Here is a 15,592-nt window from a genome sequence, read left to right as displayed (position 1 = left end):
TTCTTGTCAAGGTGAGAATAATATCAAACTCATTAACTGTCTACATTTTAGATATAAGACTTTAGTGGATGGTGTTAATTAAGCTACAAAACAACTCCTCTTGCTGTGGTGTGCATTCCAAGTTAGAGCAATTAATTCACTCACTTAAACTGATCAAGATTTAATTACCATCACTCTGTGCAATTACTCCATAATTAAAGTAATTTGGTTCATTCCACTTGCTGACAGTCATTGAACAGCAATTCACAGGACCAAAAGAAGTGATAATTAACTTAAAGAATAGCTCAGGGCAGTTTTACTCAGACAAGTTCACTGTTAGTTAGTCCTAAAATACCTAGAATGAGGTGAAGTATGGAGAGAAAATCCTGGAAGAATTTTAAAACAAGAATAATGATAAAAATAAACAATACTTTAAGGTTTTCTCCTCCCTTAAATACGGTCCCCAGCAATTAAAATAGCCATTGTTATAACCTAACCGTAAATTAGTGTCATGGGCAAAACACACAGACCTTGAAAAAAAAATTAAGCACTTAAATATTGGTTAGGGCTAGTCACCGTGGGGGATTGGTGCCTACTTGGAGGTTAGTAGGTTTGGTACAAAATACACTGGTACAAAAAGAACACCCAGAATCTTTAGAGAAGCGCCAAAAAGCTGTTTAAGAAGGGCAAAACTCGGGCTTCCCTGGTGGCGCAGTGGTTGAGAGTCCGCCTGCCGATGCAGGGGACACGAGTTCTGTGCCCCGGTCCGGGAAGATCCCACATGCCGCGGAGCGGCTGGGCCCGTGAGCCATGGCCGCTGAGCCTGCGCATCCAGAGCCTGTGCTCCGCAATGGGAGAGGCCACAACAGTGAGAGGCCCGCGTACCGCAAAAAAAAAAAAAAAAAAAGAATGGCAAAACTCAAGTTTGAAAGTAGCTTTAGGACACACATGCACAAAAAGATCATGAAGATGAACAGTTGTCTCTACTTACATAAAGAAACGTTGTTTTATGTGGTTAATTGACTAGTTCTCCAACCAGGAAAAAATGGAGAGATTAGTTTAGGAATTCTGATGGAGCATTACTGGGAAATGCTAGAACAGATTATAGGGTATGTGATTTGCCCAACACGATGGGACTAGAGAATGGGAGAGCGAGGACTGGGACGCTGCTCCTTAGAAAGTGTACTCAGAGGCAAATTACACTGAACTGAACAGAATGGAATTAAATTGAATTTCTGGGAGCGACCAGATGAAATGTAAAGTAACCTCCCTTGTAAAGGGCCAAATGAATTTAAATATTCAGGTAATGGTGGTTCTGCTGGGTTTTAGGGAGCAGTTTCTGAAAGCCCTGCTTCTAAGGGAAAAAGTCATAAGAGGCAATAACCTGCCATTACACTTCAAGGAAAACATTAGCTTTTGAAGGGTGACCCTTTAGAGTCTAGCTATTGGGCGTGACCCCTGGGCAGCTTCTCCTGGATCCTGTGCTTGGGGTTAGAGAGAGGGTGAGGGAGACCATGTCCTCTTGCCCTTTTCTCAACATGATTTCAATGCAAGTTTGAAATTTTCACCTTTAACGATATATCCCACGGAGCCTGTAAAAGATGCCAAGAGTGCAATTACCTCGGGTGGTCCACACTAGGGGAGTGGCCCCAGGAACGAGCCCTTTCAGGAGGCCCTGCCCACGTCTTCACCATTATACTGGTAAGGAAATTGGTTGTACTAAACAACTCTCTTCAAACACTGAGAACTAGGGCTTCCCTGGTGGCACAGTGGTTGGGAGTCCGCCTACCAATGCAGGGGACACGGGTTCGTGCCCCGGTCCGGGAAGATCCCACATGCCGCGGAGCGGCTGGGCCCGTGAGCCATGGCCGCTGAGCCTGCGCGTCCGGAGCCTGTGCTCTGCAACGGGAGAGGCCACAACAGTGAGAGGCCCGCGTACTGCAAACAAAAAAAAACAAAAGAAACCCCCAAAACACTGAGAGCTAGGGGGTAAGAGGATTTGTACGAGATCCCAAGTCTAGCTGGTGCCAGAGCTGGGGCTACAATTCCTGTCTCCTGTCTGCCTAGACCATGCTCTTTTCACTGACAGCGATTAATACAAACTATGGCACAAATGACTCTCTATTAATCAAAGCACTGTGTATTTCCCCACTCATGACAGTTCCATGTACCCTTAGAAAATTTAGCTTAATGCATTGCTCAACCTTGTCTCAGAAAAGTTCCTTCTGAAATCCTTCTTTTCTGATCCCACTTGAAAATATTAGAAGGGCATGATATTAAAATATCATTCAAAGGATAAACTATATACCCTCAGAGTTTTGCTCACAAATTAGTTGTCACCTATGTATTATTAAGGGTATTTCCTGAATATAATGAAAAAGATTATAAGAAGAATCCATGTAATGATAAAACTAAGTTTTAAATAGGATAATCTCAGAATGAGTGATTAGGATCATAGAACTTGATGGCTAAATGTGATTGTTGGAATTAAACTAACAACATAATCTGTATATAAGGAAGTGGTTGCCTAGAGTGGCGGTGTGACTTGCCAAAGGGCCGGTGGGTAAATAGTGGCAGAGCTGGGACCAAATCAAGTCTACTCACTGTCACCCAGGAAGCAGTGGGGAAAGTCAGATATTTGAATTAAACATAAAACTTCAAGTTTTCTGAGGAAACATGTCCAGGCTTCTGTGTGCTAAGGGCACAGGCTCTTTAGCCAGACCACCTGGGCTAGACCCCAGACCCACCATTTCCTGACCTCTGTGTCCCTCAGTTTTGCCACATGTAAAAAGGGGGTATCGACAGCACCTCCTCATAGAATTAGTGTCGGATTAAATGAGTTATCTCCAGGGACTTCCCTGGTGGTCCAGTGGTTAAGACTCCCTGCTTCCACTGCAGGGGACACAGGTTTGATCCCTGGTTGGGGAACAAACATGCTGCATGCGGTGCGATGCGACTAAAAAAAACAAAAAAAGAAAGAAAAAAAGAGTTAACTCTAGGAAAAGGCTTAGAAGAGTGCCTGGCCATGGCAACCAGTAAATGTTGGCTACTACTCTCACTCCACCTTGGCAAAGAAAGGCTGTCTCAGCAGCTGTGTGTCTTCTCTGTGCTGGGACCTCCAGCTCACTCCAGCATTGCTATTTTCTAATATAGATCCCTGAGCTTCTCAAGGTTCTGATACTCTGGGTTGGAACACAGTATACTAGGAGAATGTGCCAAACAGAAACCTCAGATCTCAGATCAGCTTACTCATTAAATCATTAACCCAGATGCGCAGGTTCAGCCACAACTCCAGGCAGGTTTGTCCATTGCTGTTGAAAAACCACCCGCTGCTTCAGACTTCTCACCACCAACCTTAATTGCACCTCCTAGCTAATGAATTCTCTTCATATAACTGATGGACTTTCTATCATGATTTGAGTTCCAAAAATATCTCCTGCTGGGTACAAAAGCAAAATTCTCATTGAAGCAGGTTGCTTTCATTTTTAAAAAGTGCGAGCGTGTGAGCATCCCAGTGTGGTGCTGTACACATGTGGTATAGGGTGCAAGAGCACTGACATAGGAATTTGAGGACTTGGTTTCTGACCCTGATCCATCCCCAAATGGCTGTGTGACCTTGAGCAAATCACTAATCTCTCTGGTCTTTAGCTGATTCTGCTCTAAAATGAGGGAGGTTGGATGAAAAGCTTTCAGTATTAGGGTTCTCCAGAGAAATAGAACCAATAGGATATTTATTTATTTATTTATTATAAGGAATAGGCTTGTGTGATTTAAGGAGGCTGGCGAGTCCCAAGATCTGCAGGGTGAGTCAGCAGGTTGGAGACCTAGGAGCGTTGATGGTATGGTTCCCGTCTGGAGGCCAGCAGATGTGAAACCCAGGAAGACTTGATGTTTCAGTTTGAGTTGGAAGGCAGAAAAAAGCTGATGTCTCAGTTCAAAGGCCTTCAGACAGGAAGAATACTCTCACTTGGGAAAGGTCAGTCTTTTGTTCTATTCAGACCTTCAACTGATTGGATGAGGCTCACCCACATTATGGAGGGCAATTCCATTTACTCAAGCTACTGATTTAAATGTTAATCGTATCCCAAAATTCCCTCACAGAAACATCAAGTCATGTTTGACCAAATATCTGGGTACCTCATGGCCCAGTCAAGTTGACACATAAAATTAACCATCCCACCTTCTGAAGCCTCTTCCAGTTTATACCTCTGTGATACAAAACCATATTTATCACTAGTACATAGGCAAAAATCTCTCCTGTAAGCAGAATCAGTGCTCTCTGTCTCCCTAGCCATTTCCTAAGTGCAGAAGGCCTAATAATTACTGTAAGGCAGGTGCATACAAAGCATGATGGGGAGAGAAAAGTAGCAGTTCTGAGTAGGCTCTCTTTACCAAACAGGTAAGTGGCTCAAAAGTAGGAAGTATTTCCTTCAGTTTTTATAGTAGGCACTAAATAATATATACTTATTGTAAGGCCAACTGGCCCGAGGCAGGGGAACACAATCAGATTCACAGGTTGCATCAGAACGAAATTCTCCGGACCACCCAGTTCCAGAAACTGCCCTGGAGACATTCCGGACCACCCAGTTCCAGAAACTGACCTGGGGACTTTTAAACCAGCCCAGCCTTCCCGCCTTTCGAGGGGCGGGACTAACGGTCCCCCAGGATACCCGAAAATACCACCAAATAAGGAATACCCTGCGCCCTCCCAGATTCACCACACCCCTTTCCCTTCTTCCCCTATAAAATCTTGCCCAACCCTCGCCCGGGGGCGACTTCTCTGGCCCCCTTTCTCTCGGACCAGTGAACCTCGCCCGGGAGCGCTCCCTAATAAAGCTCACTTGAAGCTTTCCTCTGTTTCGTGGTGCCATTTGTTAAGATCCGACCTTACACTTATTAAATTGAAAGATATAAAGTAAGTAGAAATTTGATAACTGGGGGAAGGAAACACTTCAAAACATTGAACATGATATGAAATTATCTGGTCAATAGGAAAAGTTAGACTGGGAAAAAGAAAGTCTGGCCACTAACGGCTATTGTGAATTGAGATGTGCTGTTGTATATGAAACACACTGGAAAAAAAGACTTAATATGAAAAGGAGAAAGTAAAATATCTCAAAATTTTATACTGATTCTGTGTTGAAATAAAATAATATTGAATATATTGATTAAACATAACACTAAAATTAACTTCATCTGTTTCTCTTGTTAAATGTGGCCACCAATAAATTAAAGACTATGTATGTGGCTTGTATTATATTTTTATTGGATAGCACTTCTATAGAATGTCAGCAAAAGGCTGTAGTGAAATGGAAAATGGTGGAAATTTTAAATGAAGAGATATAGGTATCCAGGAGGGGAATAATAGGTCACTTGAGTACATATATGTACATTCTAGGAAAAAGTCTGTAGAAGTTATTAAAGATACAAGTGTATAGAATATCTTTATGTTAAATACCCATTAATAACATATAGATTGAATATATCTCATGAATGCAATACATGGTTATTGAGTACCAGACACTGCACTTGACATTGGAGTTAAAAAGCTTTATCCTTCTTCTTACATCTCACTGACCAGAATCACCACAAAGGATAATGAGATTACCATAGACCTGGTAGGAAGAGTCTACCTTTCTTAAAATCAAGAAATCTCTGCCTATTATCTGAAGAAAATCTGAGGTTTTTAAAGCAGGGAATAAAGGTGACAATTGCTGTATGCCACAATCAACGTATGCACTGGTGTCCTGGTTAAAAAATGAGCAGGTTCACAGCATTCAACATTATGACCCCTTAAATTAATAATTTAAAATACTATTACAAAAATCATTTGGTGTCATTCACATTTGATCATCATCTCTCCAAAAACTTCAACCATGGGCATGAATTTTAGTTTTGCTGACGTACAACTCTAACAATATGTGTTTCATTTAGACTTAAGTTAGAAAAAAATTGGTTTCAAATTGAAAAAGATACACAGAAGCATATGGCCCTATTTTCCTTCCTTCCCTCCCTCCCTCCTTCCCACCTTCCTTCCCTGTGGAGGAAATGTGTATATCTTAGCACTGATTTTTTTTTTTTAATTGGAAGGGAAAAGGGCAGGAGGGGAGACTTGAAGCTTTTCTGGAGGATAGGATTTCCCTGGATGGAGCATACCTGTGATTACATTTGTAAGGACATGTAATAAACTACCACAAAATCTTATCTTCCTCTGTTGACTGACTCAGTTATACAGCCCCTTATAGCATGGACTGAAGTACAGATTTATATCACTAAACTCTTGTCCATAGGTATACTAGTCCATTTTTTAAAGCTTCAAATAAAGTATTTAGAAAATAGAAAAGAGAGGATTCCACTGAATTGATTCAATAAGCTTTCATACACAAGAATGAGGCACATCTAGTAATAGGTGGATGTGGACATAATTCATACTAACCTTGCACATTTAATACCATTAATTTGTCAAAACTAATAATATTAATTCATTCAGAAATGAGATTAAACCCAGGCACCCCTTGCAGCCGTAATCCATGACTGATGGCTCTTCGACACGGGCAGCACGGCACCTCCAGCAAAGCGAGCGGCACACGTGTGGCAGATTGCAATGGGAAACCATCGAGTACCTCCTGTCTTCAGCTAAAGCATCTTTAAAAAAAAAAACAAATGCCTCTGCATTCCTTGAATGTTGTATTTTAGCAGCCAAACCAACGATTTATATTTAATGCCAACAGGGCGTAGTCACACAATTATTTTTCTAAACAGCGTTTAATGGAAATCAGCAGGTATGAAGAGACCGACCAGACTCACAAAATGATGGTCGCTGCAGTTGACTTTATTTCTGACCATGCAAATCAGGTATGGGCGTCATTAAATGTAGCCGACCAAGGATGGTGCAACGTGTTCCGTGGTGTCAACTCTGAATTATGAAGGACACCCACTTGTCTCATTCCCTCGCTTGCTCCTTTGCAGTATGTTAACACACCATACTACTTTTCTCCAGTCTATTCTCTACTATTATTCATTCTATAAACATTTACTGAGCACCTACTATGAGTGAGGGACTCCACTAGAACTGGGCATGTGAAGATTAATAAGAAAGGGCAGTCTTTCCCACGGAGATCTTTGCCTATTGAGAGGTACTGAGGTGGGTGGAAAAGAGCACACACGTGTACTAGAGTCAGGCGGCTCCAGCTTCTCCGTTCCAGATGCTGGAATTAGAATAACTAGCTATGTGACCTTGGATAAGTTACTTAGCCTTTCTGAGCTTCTATTTCCTCCTCTGTAAAATGGAGGTAACTACTTATCAGCTTTATAACATTGTCATGAGGATGAACTGAAAAAAATAGATGTAAGACAATTAGTACAATACTTAGCAAATACTTATTTTTTAAATGATAGCTAAATTGTTGTTTTAATTATTATGTAAAGTATCCAGCAAAACACACGTGTGAGGTAGACACTCAATAAATATTCACTCCCTTCTTCCTTGTTATTTAAGATGATAATTTGCTCAGCACCAGCCTTAGGGAGGGATGAAGGGGGAGAAATTTGTTTTGGGCACATTCCCTCACCTTATGCTTCTTTCCCTCCCTGGTGAGTCTCTGTGCTCCTGTGTCTTCTGTTTAAAGCACCTATTTTCGGGAAGAAAACGGAAATTTCTCCAAGCTGAAAAATGTAGGTAAATAACTGTCAAGGGGAAAGAAGCTCTAACAGAAGCCTAGTCACCAGCCTATAGATAAGGGAGGCTTCTGCTTTTATTAGATGCCAGTCACCGGAGATAGCAAAATACCGCTCCCCTCTGATTCTAATCACTGGTGGGGTTGTCATAAATAGTGTATTCTTGTGATATGGAAAAACAAGCCAAAAAAAAAAGACTTTTGTGGTCCCATATTCTATAGTGGGCATTTATTAAAGTATTTTTTCCAATCAGAGAGTTTTCTTTCTAAGACAGATTCCTGTGATAGTTGTTAGAATTAAAAATAAGTATGTGGGGACTCCCCTGGTGGTGCAGTGGTTAAGAATCTGCCTGCCAATGCAGGGGACAAGGGTTCGTAGCCCTGGTCCGGGAAGATCCCACATGACATGGAGCAACTAAGCCCATGTGCCACAATTACTGAGCCTGTGCTCTAGAGCCCTCAAGCCACAACTACTGAGCCCCCGTGCCACAACTACTGAAGCCCATGCACCTAGAGCTCATGCTCTGCAATGAAAGAAGCCACCACAATGAGAAGCCTGCGCACCGCAACAAAGAGTAGCCCCCGCTCGCCGCAACTAGAGAAAGCCCACATGCAGCAACGAAGACCCAATGCAGCCAAAATTAAATAAATAAATAAATAAATATTTTTTAAAAGCATGCGACATACAGTAATAGTACCATTTATATGTTCTGTGTAAGTACATAACGTGGCTCTTCTCATTACATCCTTCAAAAGTTCTAGGAGGTAGGCAACTTAACATCTGCATTTTACAGATGAGAAAACTGAGGCCAGAGAAGTAAAACATCTCCACTAATTGATAAAGCTAGGATTTCCTGTCCCTTCTGAATGAACACAGAAATGGTGTTCTTTACACTGTCCTAGGAGTGGTTCTCACAAAGCTGAGCCTCAATAGACTATATGAAGTGAAATCCAATTTTTATTTTATCATATGTTTATATATGAAATTTTTCCTTAGAGCTACTTTTACTGAGAAAGCAAATCACCCACATAAGTCTGTTGGGAGCTGCTGATGACTCAAAGCTACCTGTTATGTCCAGCATCGCTGATGGAGGGGATTATGCATGGTCCTAGAGGGAGAACTCAGGTGCTTCCTCGTGGACAATGTCCTATGTTGCAATGTGTGGGGTTTTTTTTTTAACAGGTTAAATTCAATCTATCATTTCTTTTAGGTAGGAATTAGGGACAGAAGATGCAACAAGATAATACAGAACCAACACAGAACGACCTACAAATCTGAGCTAAAAGATGAGGCAATACCAAAAATGTTAACAAAGTAAGAAAATATATGACAAAGATACCACTAAACTTTTTCAGACAATGTACATCACAGACAATGTGCTATAAATGTAAAAGTTGGAGATGAGTCCAAATTCTTCCAGATATTTTGAAAAATTGACTCTAAAACTCCTTAAAAGCATAGACTCATGCTACTGTTTTGCTCATCTTCTCTTAACCTCGCGGGTGCGAGAGAGAGTCTTGCCCTAAGGTTCCAGGGAAAACTGAATAAGTGACACTGGACACAACAGATGAGATTGACAGCAGTTTATTGGTCCCATGTACTCACAGCCTGGGGGAGGACACCACATACCATGCAGAGCCACATACAGGTCATAAAGTGAGGCAGCAGGGACCGTAGGAGACAAGCTCTGTAGTAGTAAGAGGGTGGGATGATGTCTGGTTCCCACAGGAGGATGTGATTTTCTTGTCTGAATAATGCCACAGGCTTGCAGAGAGGTGAAACTCATTAGGTGGAGGACCAGGTAGGGAGCAGCTGGTCTGGCTGCTAGGGGAACTAGCTGGTTAGGGAGCCTTTTCTCCCTAGTGGGGGAGGCATATCTGGTAAGAGCAGGAAAGCTCAGAGTTAGGACTTGGCCCTGTGAGGCTCAAAGATGTCAAGGCAGCACATGAAATTTTAGGCCTTACAATCTAGTATGTTAGCCACTGGCCACATGTGGCTATTAAACACCTGAAATGTGACTAGTCTGCACTGGGATATGCTGTAAGTGTAAAATACACACCAGAGTTTAAGGATTTAATACAACAACAACAAAAAAGGTAAAACTATCTCATTAACTTTTTTGATTACATGTTGGAATGATAATATTTTGGATATATTTTGGGGTAAAATATATTATTGAAATTAGTTTTACCTGTGTCTTTTTACTTTTTTTAAAAAAGTGATTACTAAAAACCTTAAAATTACATATGTGACTGGCATTTGTGGTTCACATTACGTTTCTGCTGGACAGTGCTAGCATACACCTGCCTCTAGGAAACTGAGAAACTCAAAATACCTTGGAAAAGTTGACTGGAATTTTTGTAGTGCGGAAAACTCCTGCTTTACTGACAGAGAGAGTCATTATAGCTATGTGCTCCAGGTATCATTCCTCAAACAGGCCCCTTAGCAAATAGGTGCTCTTTTTTCTGGCCTGGACCAAATCTCACCCTTCATTGACTAGCATTCCAAATTTAGCTTAGCTGAAGTTCAGAAAAAGAGGTGTTACTGTTAAGTTATTGGGCTGAGTTGTAGCAAAGTAACAGAAGGGGTAGGGCAGTAATGCCCAGCGCCTTGCTGCTGTGATGTACATGGCCAGGGATGCTCTAAATCACGACATATGATTTATTTTTAAGCCCCTGGTATTGATTGTGCTGGACCCCAAATATCAACAGCCTTCTCCTAAAACTAATTAATACAAGGTGCAAAAGCAACAACTGATCATTTTGTCCCCAAAATTGAAACTAGGAGGCCAAAAGCATATCACACTAAATAAAGCAGAGTTAACGGCAATTCCACATACTCAAGAGAAAAAAAAAAAAGAAAGAAAAAAAAAGAAGTGCTATCTTTGGAGGCAAAACTCTGTGGTCCAAATAATGTTTCTCTGGTTTTTAATTGAAATGCCCTATTAGATGCTAATTTTGCAGTTTGCTGCTATTACTGCTCAGGAATGAAATACAGCCAAGGAATTCAGCTTCACTATAAACAAGGCAACAGCTTGCTCTCTAAGCGTTAGAAACAGCTAGTGTGCATTAGCAATAAGCCAGAAAAATCTCCTAAAGTAAGAACAGAAGGATGCAGTTTTTGGATATTGACTATTTATAGACCATCCTACTTAGGTAAGGCTTCCACCCCAGTCTGACCTCAGCACCTTGCCCAGAAGAGTCCCCATCTCAGGGAAAGCTGGGCTCTGCTCCTTTAAGTTTCCTGAAAGAAAAAGAAATACTCATTTCAATCTTACCAATAAATAATAATAATAGCCTCCAATTATTACTGTGAGTCAGGTATTGGGCTAGGAATTATACATGTACCAACCAGGTTTTACAGCAAATCTTCAAAGTTGATAAAGATTAGATCTCCATTTTGTAGATAAGGAAATGAAGCTCAGAGACATTGATTTATCATTCAGAAATGACTTGGTTGCAAATAATAGAACACCTGACAACTGGTGGCTTAATGCAAGTTGGAGTCTACTTGGTCCATGCAAAAAGATGTTGCGGGGAGGCCACCTAGGGTTGCTGCATTGGCTCAAAGACCCAGCTCTTTGTGTCTTTCCACTCTGCCATTCAGAGTTTGTTGGCTTTTGTCCTTGGGTTCGTCATTGCCATGTGGCTGCTAGACCTCTAGCAGGAAGAGGGGAGGAGGATTGAGAGGCGAAGGACCCTGCCAGCTGCGGCTGCCCTTCTTAATTAAAAAGTTTCCCCAGAATCATATCCGGCATCTCATTGGCCAGAGCATGTTTCATGGCTACCTCTGTCTGCCGGGTAAGCCAGGAAACAGTATCAGTATTTTTATCTGAACAATGAACTGTAAAGCTGGATTCTTTTAGCAAGGAATAAGAAGAGACTGATTAGACAAGTAATTTTAGCATCTATCACTTTGGGGCTGGATTCCAGGGTTATCTGATTCCAAAACCCATGCTCATGTCTTAAGTGCTTTGCAGCCTCCTGAGGACCCTATCTTATTTATCACATTCCCACACTTGACTGGCGCAAGTAGGCACACAGGCTTTTTGACTTAAGGCACCATGTTGAAATCCCACCAGAGAAGGTTTAGTATCCCACCTTCCTTATAACCCTCCTTGGATGTTGGTGATTGCAGCACAATTGGTTGCAGTTCAGTTGTGCAATATTAAAATAGTCTCTGTTTAGAGAAATTTTTTTTAAAATACAGAATGCTAAGTGATTTTTTTTTTTTAAGGTTTGGAGACCACCTACGTGAAAAGATTCTCCCAACAGCTAGATACAGAAAACAATTCCAAAACTAATTATTTTCTCTTATTCTATCTAAGCTTTTACTAATGTGTTTTTAGCCCCAAAGAGCTGCCTCAAATCCTTTGCCTTTGGGTAGCAAGTTATTGGAACTAAGCTTCACGTTTTTGGTAAAATAACATTTTCTTCTTAGCAGACATGGGATGCTGTAGATAAAATGAGGACAATTTTAGTAATTGGAAAACAAGTGGGTGATATGTGTGAGGCCGTGTATACAAACACGTAGACACAAAAGCTGTGGAGGAAAGATTTTTCAGGGGCAGAAGTTGATGAGTTAGACTCTGGATTGCAGAGCTCCAGTTATCATTCCTCAAACAGGCCCCTTAGCAAATAGGTGCTCTTTTTTCTGGCCTGGACCAGGAACGGGAGAAGCCATCATAAACATGACTTTCTTCTAGGCCAGCAACAGAATCCATTATAGGGAAACTCACGGATTTGTCAGACCTTCTGGGGCAGTCCCAATTTTAAACATTCTGTCCTGTTGCAGATCAGATATTTGATGGTGTGTCCTGATCAGCCGGTCATGTGTGAAATATGGCCCCTTAGCTACTGGTGAGCATTGGGACATTTTCAATTAAAATGATCCTGAACCTCTTTAAGTTGTCTGTGAGGGATTCAAAGTTTGGCCACTCCCTCTTCTTTGTTCTTTACTCTTTTCCTTTTGTTGTAATAAGTTGCCAAGGGTAAAAGTCAAATTTTCACGCCAGGGCAATTCTGCAGGTCAGACCACAGAGTTTTCTGTGGCCACAGTGCCAGTCAGTCTTTTTATTTTTAAACCTTTATTTATTTATAAATTTATTTATTTACTTTTGTTTGCGATGGGTTTTTGTTGCTGCGCATGGCGGGCTTTCTCTAGTTGCGGCGCGCGGGGGCTCCTCTTCGTTGCAGTGCATGGGCTTCTCATTGTGGTGGCTTCTCTTGTTGCAGAGCATGGACTCTAGGAGTGAGGGCTTCAGTAGCTGCGGTACGTGGGCTCAGTAGTTGTGGCGCACGGGCTTAGTTGCTCCGTGGCATGTGGGATCTTCCCCCATTCAAGGCTGGACCAGGGCTTGAACCAGTGTGCCCTACATTAGCAGGCGGATTCTTAACCACTGCGCCACCAGGGAAGTCCCAGGCAATCTTTTTAAATGGAGGCTCTTTTTGGAGTTCCTAATGATCAGCAAACAAACTCACAAAATCCATTTCCTCTGAAGTCATTGTACCTGGTTACAGATATGCTAATCAAATGGATGTAGTCATAGCTTCTCCCACAAATAAAATAAGCAAAAAATAAATAAAAGAATTATTTTACTTTTTATGTGTTAACACTTGATTTGCTTCTGATTTCATGCACACTATGGTATTTTATATTGAAAAATGCCCACATGATCTTCATATAGGGCATGGGGAATGCCATTTTACTTATTTTATGATAAGACAATAAAATGTTATTCCAGTTTTTTGTTTCATTTTTCCCTTCCCCTCTCTCCCAGAGACTCCCAAATCTCTGACATTCTGGAACTTTGATCTTTTAAAATGCACATTTTAAAAGGTACTACAGTGATCGAGGCTTTCTTTCCAAGGGTCTGCTGAAAATTACAACGGACAAGCCTAAAAAGAGCAATTAGTCAGCGCTTTGTCTCATCTTCTGGCTCATCAGTTCCAAATTTTCAGTCCAACTAATAGCGGTTTGGGATGTTTCTTTAAGGTGGCATATAGCTAACGGTTTCTGGAGACTCTCCCTCTAGTCAGAACCACACCATCTCAGCACACCCTCATCCATAATCCGAGGGTGGGCTCAAATGGGGCTAGACTGTGAAATGCTTTCATTTCTTATTGACGGGTTGTATACTTCCCTTGTGTTAATCCCTTGTTAATGGACACTTTCTTTGAGCCAGCTGAGATCGGGGTTGTGTTGTCTTTGTGATTCCAGCAGATTTTATTACTTGGATATCTTTGTTTTCATTATTTTTGAGATTTTGGGATTTTGTCTGTTTCGTTGATATTGATTCTCTCAGTTAGAGATGGTCCGGCCTCCTACTGTTTCTGTTTGTGTTTGATCTACAAACAGTGGGAGGGAATCCTTAGGCTGCAAATGCTTTAGTTCTGTGCTTCCGCTGGGAAAGACGTGGTAAGAGCCATTAGCAGATTTCTCAACTGAAAACAGATGAATGTGGCTTTATACCTAGAAGGGGGACTTATATTTTGTCATTTAAATGACCTCAGGTCATTGTTCTGGGGCACTCATTTTAGAGGACAATGTGCAATTTTGAAGAGCTCTGATAATCACTTTCTGAGAAATCCAAAGAAAAATACATATGATTCCTTTATTTATTTGCTCTGTCTCTTCCTAGCTGTGTGACTTTGGGCAAGTCATTTTACTTCTCTGGGCCTCAGTTTCTTATCTTTAAAATGAAGGTACTAGACCAGATGATCTTTAAGTTCTTTCTCCCCTTGATTAATAAATGGAGAAGAAGTAACATTTCTTGAGCTGTTACTTAATGCTCAGGTATTTAAATATCTTATTTCAATGATGTACAGTTATTTCACTTTGTAACAACCCAGTGTGTAAGTATCATGATTTTGCAGATGAAATAATGGAGTTAAAATGTAGGCACATGATCTATCACCTATCTATGCTGAGATAGAGTTGGCTTCATCACTGCTTAGCATGGAAAAACGTACATTCTCTCCCCATTAAGATTATAAGGTGTTAGAGAGAGAGACCACACCTGCCGAACACTTACTTCAGGGCTTGGTGTCAAATATGTGGCTGTTAAATTAGGTTACTTAGTAGTTTATATGCAAGCTAATGGGTCATGACATTGAAAATGCACTAGCTGTGTAGTTGCAACCAGGTTGACTTCAGATGACAGTTGCAAGATCTCTGATTCCCCTCCACTGGGGAGTCTAGCTGTTTATCACCTTGTCATCCAACTAATAGCCAGAAAGATGCCACTTTCTGCTCAGGATCCCTTTTCAGGCAACCTATCCTTTCACTTATGTGCCTGTTAAGAAAGATTAAGAACTGACTTAAAAAAGAAGTAAAATCTTAAAAAAAAATGCTTATTAAGTACCAACGTTAGTAAGGATTCCTTAAAAAATTGAAACATGTTGGCTAATGTATTTTATAATTGCACAATTAAAAGTAATCTAAATTGGCTAGAGATTTTACAATAGGTGTAATAAAAATGCTATCTCAGAAAGAAGTATGCTTTGAGCTTCCCCCTTCATTGTCAATAGCAGTCTGGATTGGACATCACTGTCTTTGCAGAGGCAGGACCTGGACCAGAGCCTTTTTCTAAGGAGGTAGAGGGAATGATGACAGGTACAGGCTAAGACAAGAGAACTTAATAACTTGGATCCCTTTCAAAGTGATATTCTTTACATTTTTGTTCAAAATGTAGAAACGCCAGAGGCTTTAGGTGAGAAGGTTGGAGAACACCAACTGCTGGTATCAACAATTCAGCTCTGGCCCCAAATTTCTAATTCCCACCCAGTAAAGCAAAAGCCATATGGTTAATGGAGCTCATTCTTCTTATAAGGCAGTTTGGAAACCATCAATTGCCCCTCATGCCGTGCCCTTTGGGAGATTAATCATTTTATACATCAAGCTATTTATCTAAGAATTCCTTCCAACCTGTTGCAAT

Source organism: Delphinapterus leucas, chromosome 2 (genome assembly GCF_059928025.1).
Source record: "Delphinapterus leucas isolate spDelLeu-1000000601 "Yukka" chromosome 2, BTC_Dleu_Yukka2, whole genome shotgun sequence".
Lineage (NCBI taxonomy): Eukaryota > Metazoa > Chordata > Mammalia > Artiodactyla > Monodontidae > Delphinapterus > Delphinapterus leucas.
This window is presented reverse-complemented; position numbering follows the sequence as displayed.